The sequence below is a fragment of the Elephantulus edwardii genome, unplaced genomic scaffold (assembly GCF_000299155.1).
Source record: "Elephantulus edwardii isolate Elephantulus edwardi_28Jun2011 unplaced genomic scaffold, EleEdw1.0 scaffold00003, whole genome shotgun sequence".
NCBI lineage: Eukaryota > Metazoa > Chordata > Mammalia > Macroscelidea > Macroscelididae > Elephantulus > Elephantulus edwardii.
Window position 1 is genome coordinate 429532 of NW_006399753.1, and position 12528 is coordinate 442059.

Below are 12528 nucleotides of genomic sequence, written 5' to 3' on the forward strand. Positions count from 1 at the left end.
CAGGAGGGGAAGACCCTCTATGAGGTGGATTGATTCAGTGACTGGGGTACTCGGGATGGGTGTGTCGGGGGCAATGAGATTGGCACAGGATAGAGCACAGTTTAGGGCTGTTGTACACAGGGTCGCTATGAGTCGCAAACAACTGATGGCACGCAACAACAACAACAACAACAACAACAAGGTGAATCTAGGGGTCCTTGTGGGGTGGTTTTTGCTGTATCATCATGGAGTTTTTCTAGAAAGGTAAAATTGGGAATTTAGTGTCTATGGAAACCTATAAAGCCAAGAGAGGAGTTAATCAGCAGTTTAGGGTAGATGGAGGCCTTCAATGACTCCACACTGACTGACTGTTAAACTTCTAATGATGAGGGTCAATTGAAAACCAAGATACGTGACTATGGGGAGAGAAAGTTGGGCCTTGGAGGGGGAATACCCTGTATATCTTGGAGGCAAAGAAGTTAAGAAATTGCGAAGTATGAGTTTGTGAAAGTTGATATAAAGGGCTACACAATAAAAGATCATCAACATATTACAAAAGAACACTAGAGGATAAGAAACTTATTGGAAAGTAGACAAGTAATAATGGGTTTTTAAACCTCTGCGGTGTTGAGTGGAGATAGGGAATTGGGATCTAGCAGGAAAAGAGGAGAAGTCTTTCAGAGTAACAGGAACAGGCTGGTGGTGAAAGGCTACAGATGGATTGGAAAGATCCCATACAATGGGGTTGACAATGTCTGATGATAGAGGTAGTGTAGAAAGGGCCTCAGAGGGAAGGAGCGCTAAGAGGGAAGGAGCACTAAGAGGGCTAGAACTAAAGGCTCATCTGGCAAACTAGGTTCATTTGACTTTCAGTGAAACACAGCTCCAAGTTTAGATAGGAGGTCTCTACCTAGCAACGGAGTTGGGCATGTAGGGATAATTAGAAAGGAACGGGTGAGTACTTGTTTGTTGAAGGTAAGGAGGAGGGGTTGAGTGGTAAAATTCTTAGAAAGGAGACCATTAATCCCCATTACTGAGACTTGGGAAGGGAAAACAAGACCCCAAAAGGAAGGGAACACTGAGAAGCTAGCCCCTGTGTCAACCAGAAAGGAAACTGGATTGCCTGCTACCTGAAGGGTTACCCTGGGCTTGGCAAGGATGATAAGAGTTGTTGAGCCCGGGCATCTTCAATCTTCAGCCATCAGGTCTAAGATGTCAGCTGAGATGGGGACTGGGTTTGGTGGACAGGGTATTCTACTGCAACTAGGTATCAAAGGGCAGTCAGCCTTCCAATGGCCCAGTGTCTCACAGATAGGGCAAGGCCCTGTTGAAGGGCAAGGGTTAGGGCAGCAATTAGCCCAATGACTCTTTTTGCCACACTTGAAGCATGCACTATGAGGTAACCGACTCGTTGAACAAAGAGGTGCTTTCTGACCCTTTACCACTGTTGGCATAAGGTAGCCATCAGGGCTTGAGCCTGCAGATTTGCTGTTGGGCATGAGTACCCCTATTAGTCTCTGCCTGTTCCTCTTGGGCACTGAAAACTTTAAAGGCCATGTTTACCAGGTCTCAAATGGGTGTTTGGGGACTGTCCTCAGCTTTTTTTTTTCTTTTTGATATCAGGGGCTTATTGAGCAGCTACAATAGTGGCCCCTGCTGGGGCGGTAGGGTCTAAGCAGGTATACTGAGTCAGGGCTTTGGTGAGATGGTTAAGGAAAACGGTTGGTTTCTCATCTCTAGCTTAGGTAATTCTCTGAGTTTATCAAAATTGACTGCTTTATGACATCTGGCTTGACCATCTCTTCATGCTGCTGTATTAATCTGGTATATCCAATTTAATCTTGCTGGGGGATGGCATGGGGGCCAACTGGCACAGAGCCATCTGTTAAATGTACTTGGTCTGTGTGTTGCTGAGTGGCAGTGAGAACACATTCTTTTTTGTCTGGTGTCAGAATAGAGGACAGCACAACAAAAAGGTCATGCCAGGTGAGATTGTAGGTCTGGGTCAGGTACCTAAACTCTTTGATATAGGTTGTAGGGTCTTTGGAAAATTAGCCTATATGTTTTTCAATTTGGGAAAGATCAGTTAGGGAGGAAGGCATGTGGTCTAGAATGGGACCCTCAACACCTGCAACTTCCCAAAGAAGACAGAGGAGAGACTCAGTCTAGTGGGATTGGATGCAGCTAGCAACCAGAGATGTAACAGTGGGGATAGTTGAGTCTGGACTAGTTGAAGCAGAGGAGCAGTGGGTTTTGGGAGGGACGGGGTGGAGGGGGTGGGAGAAGCTGAGAGTGGAAGTCTACAGGGTCTGAGAAGGCTGAGTCACCTGGAGGGGATGAGGATGAGTCCTGGTAGGGAGTAAGGAAAGGGGATGATTTAGTATCAGGAGACTTAATCAGTGATGGTGTTTGGGCTAAGAGAACCTGCACAGGTTGGTAAACTTTGCAGAAAGAGGGATGGGAGCATAAGTAAAAGAAAGCTTGGATATATGAGATCTCTAGCCACTTCTGAGTCCATTGACAGAAATTGTCAAGATCTTGAAGGGCACTGAAATAAAATGTTCCATTTTTAGGCCATTGAGAGTTGTTATCTAGCTGGTATTGTGGCCATGCCCAGTTACAGTAAAAGATCAGTCTCTTGGGGCAGAGGTCCTCAGCCAGGTCCAGGTTTGGAAGATTCACGAGGAGGCAGCCCAAAGGACTGTCCCTTGGAGGCCTAGACATTTAGCTACCCATGGTGTGAAAACGGGAAGTCTCAGATTCTGGGAAGGGCATTCCCTATCATGTTCAATAGCCTGGAAGAAGTACCTGGCACTTGGGTGGGCTCCTGAAACAGATCTGAGATTTTGGAGTATGTACAGACAGGAGTCCAGTATAGACAGACCTGAATTCCAAAGGAGTCCAAAATGCCTGGATGTAAAATGTCTAAATTGTATGAGCAAATGGCCCTTTCTAAGATTGAAAGAAAAGTCAGCAAAGGAGTCTGAGAGTGGAGAGGAAGAATGAAGGGATAAGGCAGAAGTCAGAAGAATAATAGGCGAAGAGAGTTTTTGATCGGAGGAGGTACCAGATAAATCCCACAAGGACTCTTCCAGAATAGATGTAGCATTGGACAGGAAGAATAAGGAGTTCAGGGAAAGTGGACAATACTGATGACCAGAAATAGACACAAAATGGATGGAAACAGACAACAGAGGGTCTGTCCCCTCAGTCCAGGCAGGTGCTCCTCTAGCCGTGCCCTTTGCAGGATAAATGAGTGTCTTAGCAATAGGTATTCCTGTATCAAGCCCAGGCCCAGTTGGGGTCCCTAGAGGATCTCCCAAATGACCACTAAGCTGTATGACAACACCATGGATACATGGGTGGGACCCAATCAAACTCTGTGGCTTCAGAGTAGTATAAGCTGTGGAGCTTCTTCACAAGCACTCAAAGCATTCAGTCATCAGAAATACACACAGAATGGGAGAAGAGGAGAGAAATGGGATATTACATTACCATTTGATGTCTTGATACCATGCAAGCTGGTAGGTTCAAGAGAGAGAGTGAGGGGTGCCACACTTGTCCCAAAAGAGAGCAGGGGCACAACACATCTCGACTCCTGTACACCAGTTGTTAAGTTTTTGCACTAGATATAAGGCCAAAGACTCAAGGAAGGAACGAGAGAAAGAAAGAAAGCTTAAAGTAGCTTTATTAAGGGGGCTCCCAGGAGATTCCCTAGTCTGGAGACAGACCAGGGAAAACCACACCCAAGTTGGAGTGGGCAGGTTTTTAATACCAGGGGTCTTCAGGGAAGGAAGGGAGGGGCATTCCATTGTGGTTGATGGTTCTGCCAGGTGGGTGAGGCTGTTCACTCCCTTTGTTGACGTGTCCTATTCTTTGAATCCTTTATTCTCCCCCTTGTCTAGAAGATAACTTTTAGAGAAGGTTGAGGGGAAAAAAACATCAGCTATCTGCTATGCTTTTGTTTAAAAAAAAAAAAAAAAGAGAGAAGACTCTTACTGGAATAGTATGAAGGCTGACAGAGTGGCATCAATGTTACCATGGGGCTGATGCCCTGGTTTTGGTCTTTTTCACTCAGGGTGAAACTAGGTAAGGATTTTGAAACTCCATCTCATACACTAAATGGTTGAATACAAAGTGATTCCATTCGCTGACCTTACATGAATAAGTCCCTATGTTCCAGGAAATAGTAAAGAATCTGATTAATATTTACCTCTAAACACAGTTTTATGACCCACTCTAGGAGATAAAACAGGGAGTGCTGAAATAATAGAAACTAGTCCCAGGCCCTTCAAACTGCTGTGACCTGACCTCCAGCATAGGCTAGATAAATACCCTACTCTTTCCTTTGTTCAGAGCTGCTGCCAATTAAGCCTTGGCCTACTTTCATTTAAGTGCATTTTAAATAAAATATATTTGCTAAACACTCAGCTAGTGTTGCTTCTGGACTTTGTAGTAAGTTTGGACCTTTCATGTACTTTGGGCATGTTGTCAGGAGGGACCAATCCTTGGAGATCAACACCATCCTTGAAAGGGTAGTGGGTCCGTGAAAGAGAGGAAGACCCTCAATAGATAGTTTGACAGGGTGATTGTGGCAATGGGGTTAGGTGTGTCAGAGATGGTAAGGCTGGTTCAGAGCCATTGTTCATAGGATCACTGAGTTGTAGTTGACAGCGCATGACAACAAAAGGAATGGAGGGGACCCTGTGCCATGAGGTCATAGGTTAATAGAGCTGTCTTGCTTTCTCATTTTGGAGTGCCTTAGGGCTTGAGTCTGGGCCAATGGGATGATGCCTTAGGAATTAAAAAATCTTGTGAGAGGTTCATCCTCTGGTCCATTGTCTTTGACACTACTTGTTGCATGCTGGGTGTCTAACACACTTAAACCACTAATTAGGTTGCTTCTAAGACAGTCTTTCGCATGTTGACTGTGAGGCACTTATGCCCAATGCTATCTGCTCCTTGGTTTTGATTGGGTAAGGTGTGAGCTTAGCCCCTTGCCTGCTCTTTGCCCCCTGCTACTTTACTTGACCTTTGCTTTTTAACAAGAGTTTCTGCCCTCCTTATCTCATTGGCTTTAATATTATTTCCTTTTTTATTTTGATTGACTCTCTAAGTTTGACCCTAACATGAAGGCTTGGATATAAGGAACTTCATTTTATTTCTGAAAATTTTTGCAAAACATATTATATTATAGCATTATAAATATTTTACTCTGAGATTATTTTTTTTCTTTCATTATTTTTTTTTGTGTGTGTACCATCAAATCAGATCTGACTAGTTCAGGAGATTGTCTCTCCTTCTCCAGCAGAGCATCTGGTGGGTTCAAACCAAAGACTGTATTTATATATTTTTTTCTTTTTTTAAATTATTCTTTCTCTTCAACAGATGATTCTAGCAAAACTGGACTGCTACCTGCAGAAAGTTGAAGCAGGATCCATATTTCATACCACACACAAAAATTAACTCAGGGTGGATCAGAGACCTAGGGGTAAAGCCCAAATCCATAAAGACCATAACAGACAAAATGGGACCAAGCTTTGAAAGCCTATGATATAAAGAGGCTGACAAATACAACCATAAATACATAACCAGGAGAAGATAAAATTGATGAATGGCCCATCAACAAACGAATGGCTAGAGAAGCTGTGGTATATTCGCACAATGGAATACTATGCTGCATTGAAAAACAAGGAACTCATGCAATATTATTCAAAATGGTTGACTCTGGAGAACATTATGCTGAGTGAAATATCCCGGTCACAAAAGGACAAATATTACATGATGCCACTGTTGTAGAATGGGACTAACCTCGGGGTTGGGGTGAGACTGAGTAAGATGGGTTCAATAATGTATATTGCCCCGAAACAGAGGAGGGAGAAAACTGTTTAAAAGAGATATGTGACTAGGTATTTCTGTCATCACAGGAGTCTAGAGCGATGGCTACATGGTGGAGGGGACCTGGGGGAGGGTTTGTAAAACAATGAAAGAATCTTTTCTTTTACTTTTCCATAATTTTTGACTCATGTACTTATAACTTGTTAGTTAAATTTGTGTCTTCTATGTTGCAACCCCCCCACGATACATCTTCAAGGATATGAACATGTACGGCTAAGTACAATTAATAACAGTGCATCTAACCTCCAAAATCAATCTCCATAATAGTCTATGTGTTTCCTACTGCCAAAGGGGCCTTTTAGAGTAGTGAAAGAAGATCTTCACCGTGAAACCCACAGCGTCCCTTTTCAGCAGGAAGTAGCTAAGAGAATACGCCATCCCCTTTTCCTTATGAATCAGGGTGAAGTCTCTCCCAGGGAGGAGTGATAGGGAATGGCAAAGGACACACTGACAAAGGAGATTAATCAGAACTGACTTTGACAAGCACTGTGGCAATTGGACAATTAAAACAGACATTCGGATGGTGGGGGAAGAACAAACTGGGGAGAAGGGTAGAGAGAATGGTGCAGCAATGAAGGAATGAAAACCCAAAATCCTTGTAAATGTTCATTAAAACTAATAAAATTTAATAATAATTAAAAAAATTGATGAATGGAACCCTCTAAAGATTAAATCTCTGTATGCATCAAAAACTTTTCCCATCAGGGTAAAGAGAAAACTTACTGACTGGGGAAAAAACATTTGGCAATATCATCTCAGACAAGGATCTCATAACAAGCATTTACAGAATCCAACTGAGCCTCGAGAAGAAAAAGACTGACAACCCAATTACAAAATGGGGATGACTTTTAACAGAGGAAGTTATTCAAATGGCCAAAAGACATATGAAGAAATGTTCAAGATCACTGGCAATAAGAGAGATGCAAATCAAAACCACAATAAGATCCCATCTCACCCCAGTAGCAGTGGCAAAGTTTAGCAGGACAGCAAGTAATAAACACTGAAGAGGATATGGAGGGATAGGAACACTAATACACTGTTGGTGGGAAGGCAGTTTGACATTTCCTCAAAAGGCTGAACATAGACATTCCATACGACCCAGCTATTCCACTGCTAAGAACATACTCTGAGGAAATTAGAATTGATACACTAAAGGAGAGTTGTACACCAAAGTTCATAGTAGTTTTATTTATAATGGCAAGAACATGCAAACAGACCAAATTTCCAACCACAATCAAATGGATTGAGAAATTTTGGTACATTTACATGATAGAATACTACTATGGAATCCATTCAGGAGCAACAATTTCCAAATTACTACATAACTTGGGAGAGACTGGAGAGCATTCTGTTGAGTGAATTCATTCAGTCTCATAAGAACAAATACTGTGTAAGACCATTATTGTAAAAATAGAAGGATAACTAGTAAAACACATATGGGGATCCAAGGAGGGAAGTGCTGGGAACAGAAGGGTGAGAATTGGCAGAGGGGACATCATAGGATCACACAATTTGGTGGGGGGAGGGAGTGGGAGGTAAAGAAAATGAGAAAGATCCTGCAGGGACCTTTAAAGAGGGGGTAATGGTAGGTATAGTCCTCTGGGGATTAATTTAAAAAAATACTATGTATGGGAATGATTGCATGAAACACAATGTGAACAAAGGAAAGTCTGAAAGATAATGTATATAGATTTTATATGCAAACCAATAAAAATGAAAAATTTTAAAAATATTTTCTTTTTAATTTGAAGGTTTGAAAATTATATTGGCTTTTCATATAGTCTAGCATTAGAAATGAAATCTCATATTTTCTACTGATTTTCTTGGTTCCTGGATGATTTGGGGATAGACAAATTACAAAAAAATATTCTTTCCCTGTGCATAATAAAATCACACTCTCATTGCCCGTGTTGTTGATGCAACCCTGATGCTTCTGGGTCAGAAAGATAGTTGTAAGATGATGCCAGTAGACATTAGTGCTCAACAGGCCAAGGTAGAGCCAATATTCTACTTTTTGTGTCCTGATTACTCTGGCCTGTTTTAGATAACTTTGAGAGAAGTCCCTTAATCAAATCCTTTTCTTCCTTATATACTTTAGGTTACTGAGACAGACTCCTTTACTCCCTTAAAGCATTCATCTCGAGGGGGACAGTTGTTCACTGGCACTGGCAAGCAATTTAACTCTGTTACAACCTGTACCTGACTCTGGACTTTGCTTCTTCCATGCTATTGGCAGCTGAGGCTGGCAGCTGAGAGTGAAGCCACTTCTGTGAGGCAGCTGTGGGCATGAAGGAGACCATGACCACAGTAAGGACGGTCTTAGAAGAGCCACATCTCCTCTGGGGGCTCCAGGTCCCAAGTCCTCGTCTGGGCTTCCAGAATTTGTTACTGACAGTCATGTGTATGTTATTCCAACACCAAAAAATAAAGCTTGCTGACCGGACTCGAGGAAGTAGTTTTATTATTGCCAGGGTAAAGGAGACAGGAGTACGAACCTCCCAAATCTGCTTTTCATCTTAGAGACTGTGGGGCTTACGCTGGGGAGGAACAGAACAGGGGAGTGTGAGGAACAGCTTTCTCTCAGGTGTTCAGACTAAGTGGCCTGGTCTTACCCGTGTCCTGGAGACAGTTGGCACTATCAATATGCCAAGGCTTTAGGTGAGCAATTCTCAGCAAAAGGTATAAAAATGGATCAGAAATTGTCAACAGAAGGGCTTCAGTTTGAAAGGAAAGTATCAGTAAATACTCTGCTAAAGAGAAAAAAATTTTTGCCTTTTTTTTGCCTTAAATTTTTTTCTATTTTATTTTTTTATGCATGTACCATCAAATCAGATCTGACTGGTACAGGAGGAAATTGTCCCTCCTTCTCCAGTAGAGCATCTGGTGGATTTGAACTGTGCAACTCTGGGATTGCAATGCAGCTTCTTGCCACTAGGCCACCAGAGCTCCCTACATTTTTGCCTTTTAAGATAAAAAAATACTGGTCTTCTGTTAAAGGGCACTCTTTGCTATTATTGTTAGGTGCTGTTGAGACTAGCAGGACTCCTAGAGACCCTCCTAACAAAAGATCTGAACCTGCTCTATCCTGTGCCATCCTCATACTTCCTGACATACAAGAGCCCATTGCAGCAGTCCCCGTGTCAATCCACCTGGTTGAGAGTCTTCCTCTCCTTCACTGACTCTCCACCCTTCCGAATAGCATCATCATATCCTTCTCTAAAGAATAGCTCCTCTTATCAACATGAAATTATTACTAAATCTTACAGTCTGAAATTGACTGAACATGCAATCAAGATTCATTAATGATAATTGGTAACTGAAATGCAAAAATAGGAAACCATGAAGAAGGAATAGTAGTTCGAAAATTTGGGCTTGGTGATAGAAATGAGGCTAAAAATAGAATGATCGAATTTTGTACTTACAATGATTTATTCATTCCAAATACCTTTTTTAAAAAATACAAACGATGACTTTACACATCGATCTCATATGATGGATTGCATAGGAATCAGATTGACTGCATTTGTGGAAGAAATAGTAGGATAATCTCACTATCAGCAGTCAAAACTAGGCTTGGGAGGACTGTGGGTCAGATAATCAATTACTCAGAGACAAGTTCAAATTGAGGCCAAAGAAAGTTGAAATAAATCCACAGGAATCAAGATATAATCTTGAATCAATTCCACCTGAACTTCAAAATCATCTTAAGAATAGTTTTGAGGCATTGAATGGCAATGATCAAAGATTGACAATCTGGTTGTCTAGTGGTGAGGAGCTGAGCTGTTGATGCAAAGGTAGACCAATCAAACACTCCACAGAAGTACGATGGGCCACCTCCTCCCATCCAATTCCCTCCTTCTGAAAAACCAGCCTGAGGGTCAGCTATGGGTCAGTTCTGGTGATATATAACAACTGTCTTCTGTTAGTCCAGAGTACTATGGGAGAGGATTGTTGTTGTTAAGTGCCAGCAAGTATGACCCTATGAACAAAAGATCTGAACCTATTCCTGTCCTGCACCATCCTCACACTTCCTGACACACTATAGCCCATTTCCACAGTCACCATGTCAACCCACCTAGTCGAGGGTCTCCTTCTCTTTTGCCACCTCTCTACCTTTCCAAGTATGATGTTCCTCTCCTATCAACCTGCCCAATGTATGTGAGGTGAATCTGCATCATCTTTGCCTCCAAGGAGGACTCTGGCTGCACCTTCTCTAAGACATATGTTTGTTTTCTTGGCAATCCATGAGATCTTTGACACTCTTCTCTAGCACCACAGTTCAAAGGCATCACTTCTTATTCTGTCATTCTTACTCATTGATGGTACACAACAACAGTCTTCTGTTTGTTGTTGTTGTCATCATGTGCCATCAAGTCACCTGCGACTCATAGCAACCCTACATACATTAGCTCTGAAACTTGCACTATCCTAACCCAATCTCATCATCTCTAACAGATTTAATCCCATTTCCCCAGTCACTGAGTCAGTCCATCTCATCCTGGGTCTTCCTCTCCTGTGCAGTCCCTCCATCCTTCCAAGCATGATGTCCCTCTCCATGACTAGTCCCTGCTGGCCACGTGCCCAAAGTATGTGAGATGGAGCCTCAAAATCCTTGTCTCCAGGGAACAGTCCAGTTTCACCCTCTCCAGGGAAGACCTGCTTGTTATCCTGGCAGTCCGTCGTAAGTTCAACACTCTTCTCCAGCACAACTTAAAGGTATCAATCCTTCTTCTATCATCCTTAGTTATTGTCTAGCTTTCAGATGTACAGCAAGTAATTGCGAAGATGATGGCCTGGATCAGGTGCACCTTCGTCTCCAGACTGACATCATTGCTTTTCAGTACTCTGGAGAGGTCCCTGACACCACACTTGACAATGCAGTTAATCTTTATTTTCTGACTGATGGTGTCGAGTGTTGATTGTAGAACCAAGCAAGTTGAAGTTATCAACAGTCTTAATCTCCTCTCCATCCATCCTGAAGCTGCTAATTGGCCCAGTGGTGAAAATCTTTGGGTTTTTTTTATGTTGAGCTTCAACCCATATTGAAGACTACAGTCCTTGACATTCTGGAGCAAATGCCTCATGTCCTCTCTAGTTTCAGCAAATAAGGTTGTGTCATCTGCATAACGCAGGTTGTTGATGAGTCTTCCTCCAATCCTAATGCCACATTCCGCCTCATAAAGGTCAGCCTCCCAAATGATCTATTATGTATATAGATTGAAAAAGTATGGAGATAAGATGCATCCCTGATGCATCCCTTTCCTGATCTTGAACCATGTAGTGTTTCCCTGTACTGTTCTGAGTACTGCTTCCTGGTTCAAGTATAGGTTTCACATGAGCACAATTAAGTGTTCTGGGATCCCCATTCTTCCCAAGGTTAGCCACAATTTGTTGTTATCCACAAAGTCAAATGCCTTGGCATAGTCAATGGAACACAGATAGACAATGTTCCTAGTGCCACGACTTCTTCTAAACTCGGCCTGCATATCTGCCGGTTCTCTGCTGATGTACTGTTCTAGTTGTTTCTGGATAATCTTCAGCAGGCTCTTGCTTGTGTGTGATATTAGTGATATCGTTCGATAATTTCCACTCTGTTGGGTCACCTTTTTTTGGAATGGGAATAAATACAGAAGTCTCCCCTATTATGGAGTACACTAGTTTCACAACAGTCCTTCTGTTCAAGGTATTACAACGAATTAGCTTCAAGACACAGGCGAGGAAGACCCCAGATGAAATGGATTGATACAGAAACTGGAACAGTGAGGGTAGGTGTTTTGGAGTCAGTGAGATTGGCTCAGGACAAGGTAGGCTTTAGAGTTGTTGTCCATAGGGTCACTATGGGTTTTAGGTGACTCGAGGGCACATAACAACAGCTTCATGTTAGTTACAGGGTGTTTGTAAAAGGTTAGCTTTCCATTACTTTGTCAGTTGCAATACCTGAGCACCTGGGAAGGGTAGGGCTGCCGTGGAAGTGTGATATCTGAGGGCAACTGTCAAGGTCCTTGTGTAGTGACTAGACTTGAGGCCAGAGTTCAGAAAGAGATCACAGGAGACAAGCATCCTCTTAAGAAGAGCATAATGGATAGGTTCCTACACCATGGAAGGTTCCAGCAACTAGAAGGCTTGGGGACAGGTTGACATTTGTGTGCACTGACGATACCAACATAATGGCAAGTACATTGTTTTAACACAGTGACCTGATGGGACCTGGCAAAAGCAGCGGAGGGTGAAAGAACGCTATGTGCCGCAAGAGGAGGTCCAATATAAGAACAGATATATGAAGTTTTTCAAGAGTAAACCAGATCTGCTTCCAGGGCTGAGTCCTGAGGCCACAGCTCTCCCCACCTCATCCAGGCCTGAAGGTGGTGAATCAGGTCTCCCTAAGATAGCCAAACACCACCTGAAGAAAAAAGAAAAGAGGCGACAGCAACACGAGATGGGAGAGGCCATGAGCTGGACTCTTGAAAAGGTGTCCCTGGGAGAGACGGTTCACCTCTGCAGGTCTCTTGAGCCCTCCCAACATCTGCCTCTGACCAGTCTGACTTAGCTGCCCCCACTGAGAAAGCCAAAAAGATAAAGAACCTGAAGAAGAAACTTCAACAGTGGGAGGACAGCAGCAGCGTATCCAGTCTGGGAGATCAGTCAGCCTAA

At 42.8% G+C, this 12528-nt stretch overlaps 1 pseudogene; it reads left to right on the forward strand.

The window, feature by feature from the left end:
- LOC102872735 overlaps positions 1-12528 on the forward strand; it is a 36774-nt pseudogene extending 24246 nt beyond the window's left edge.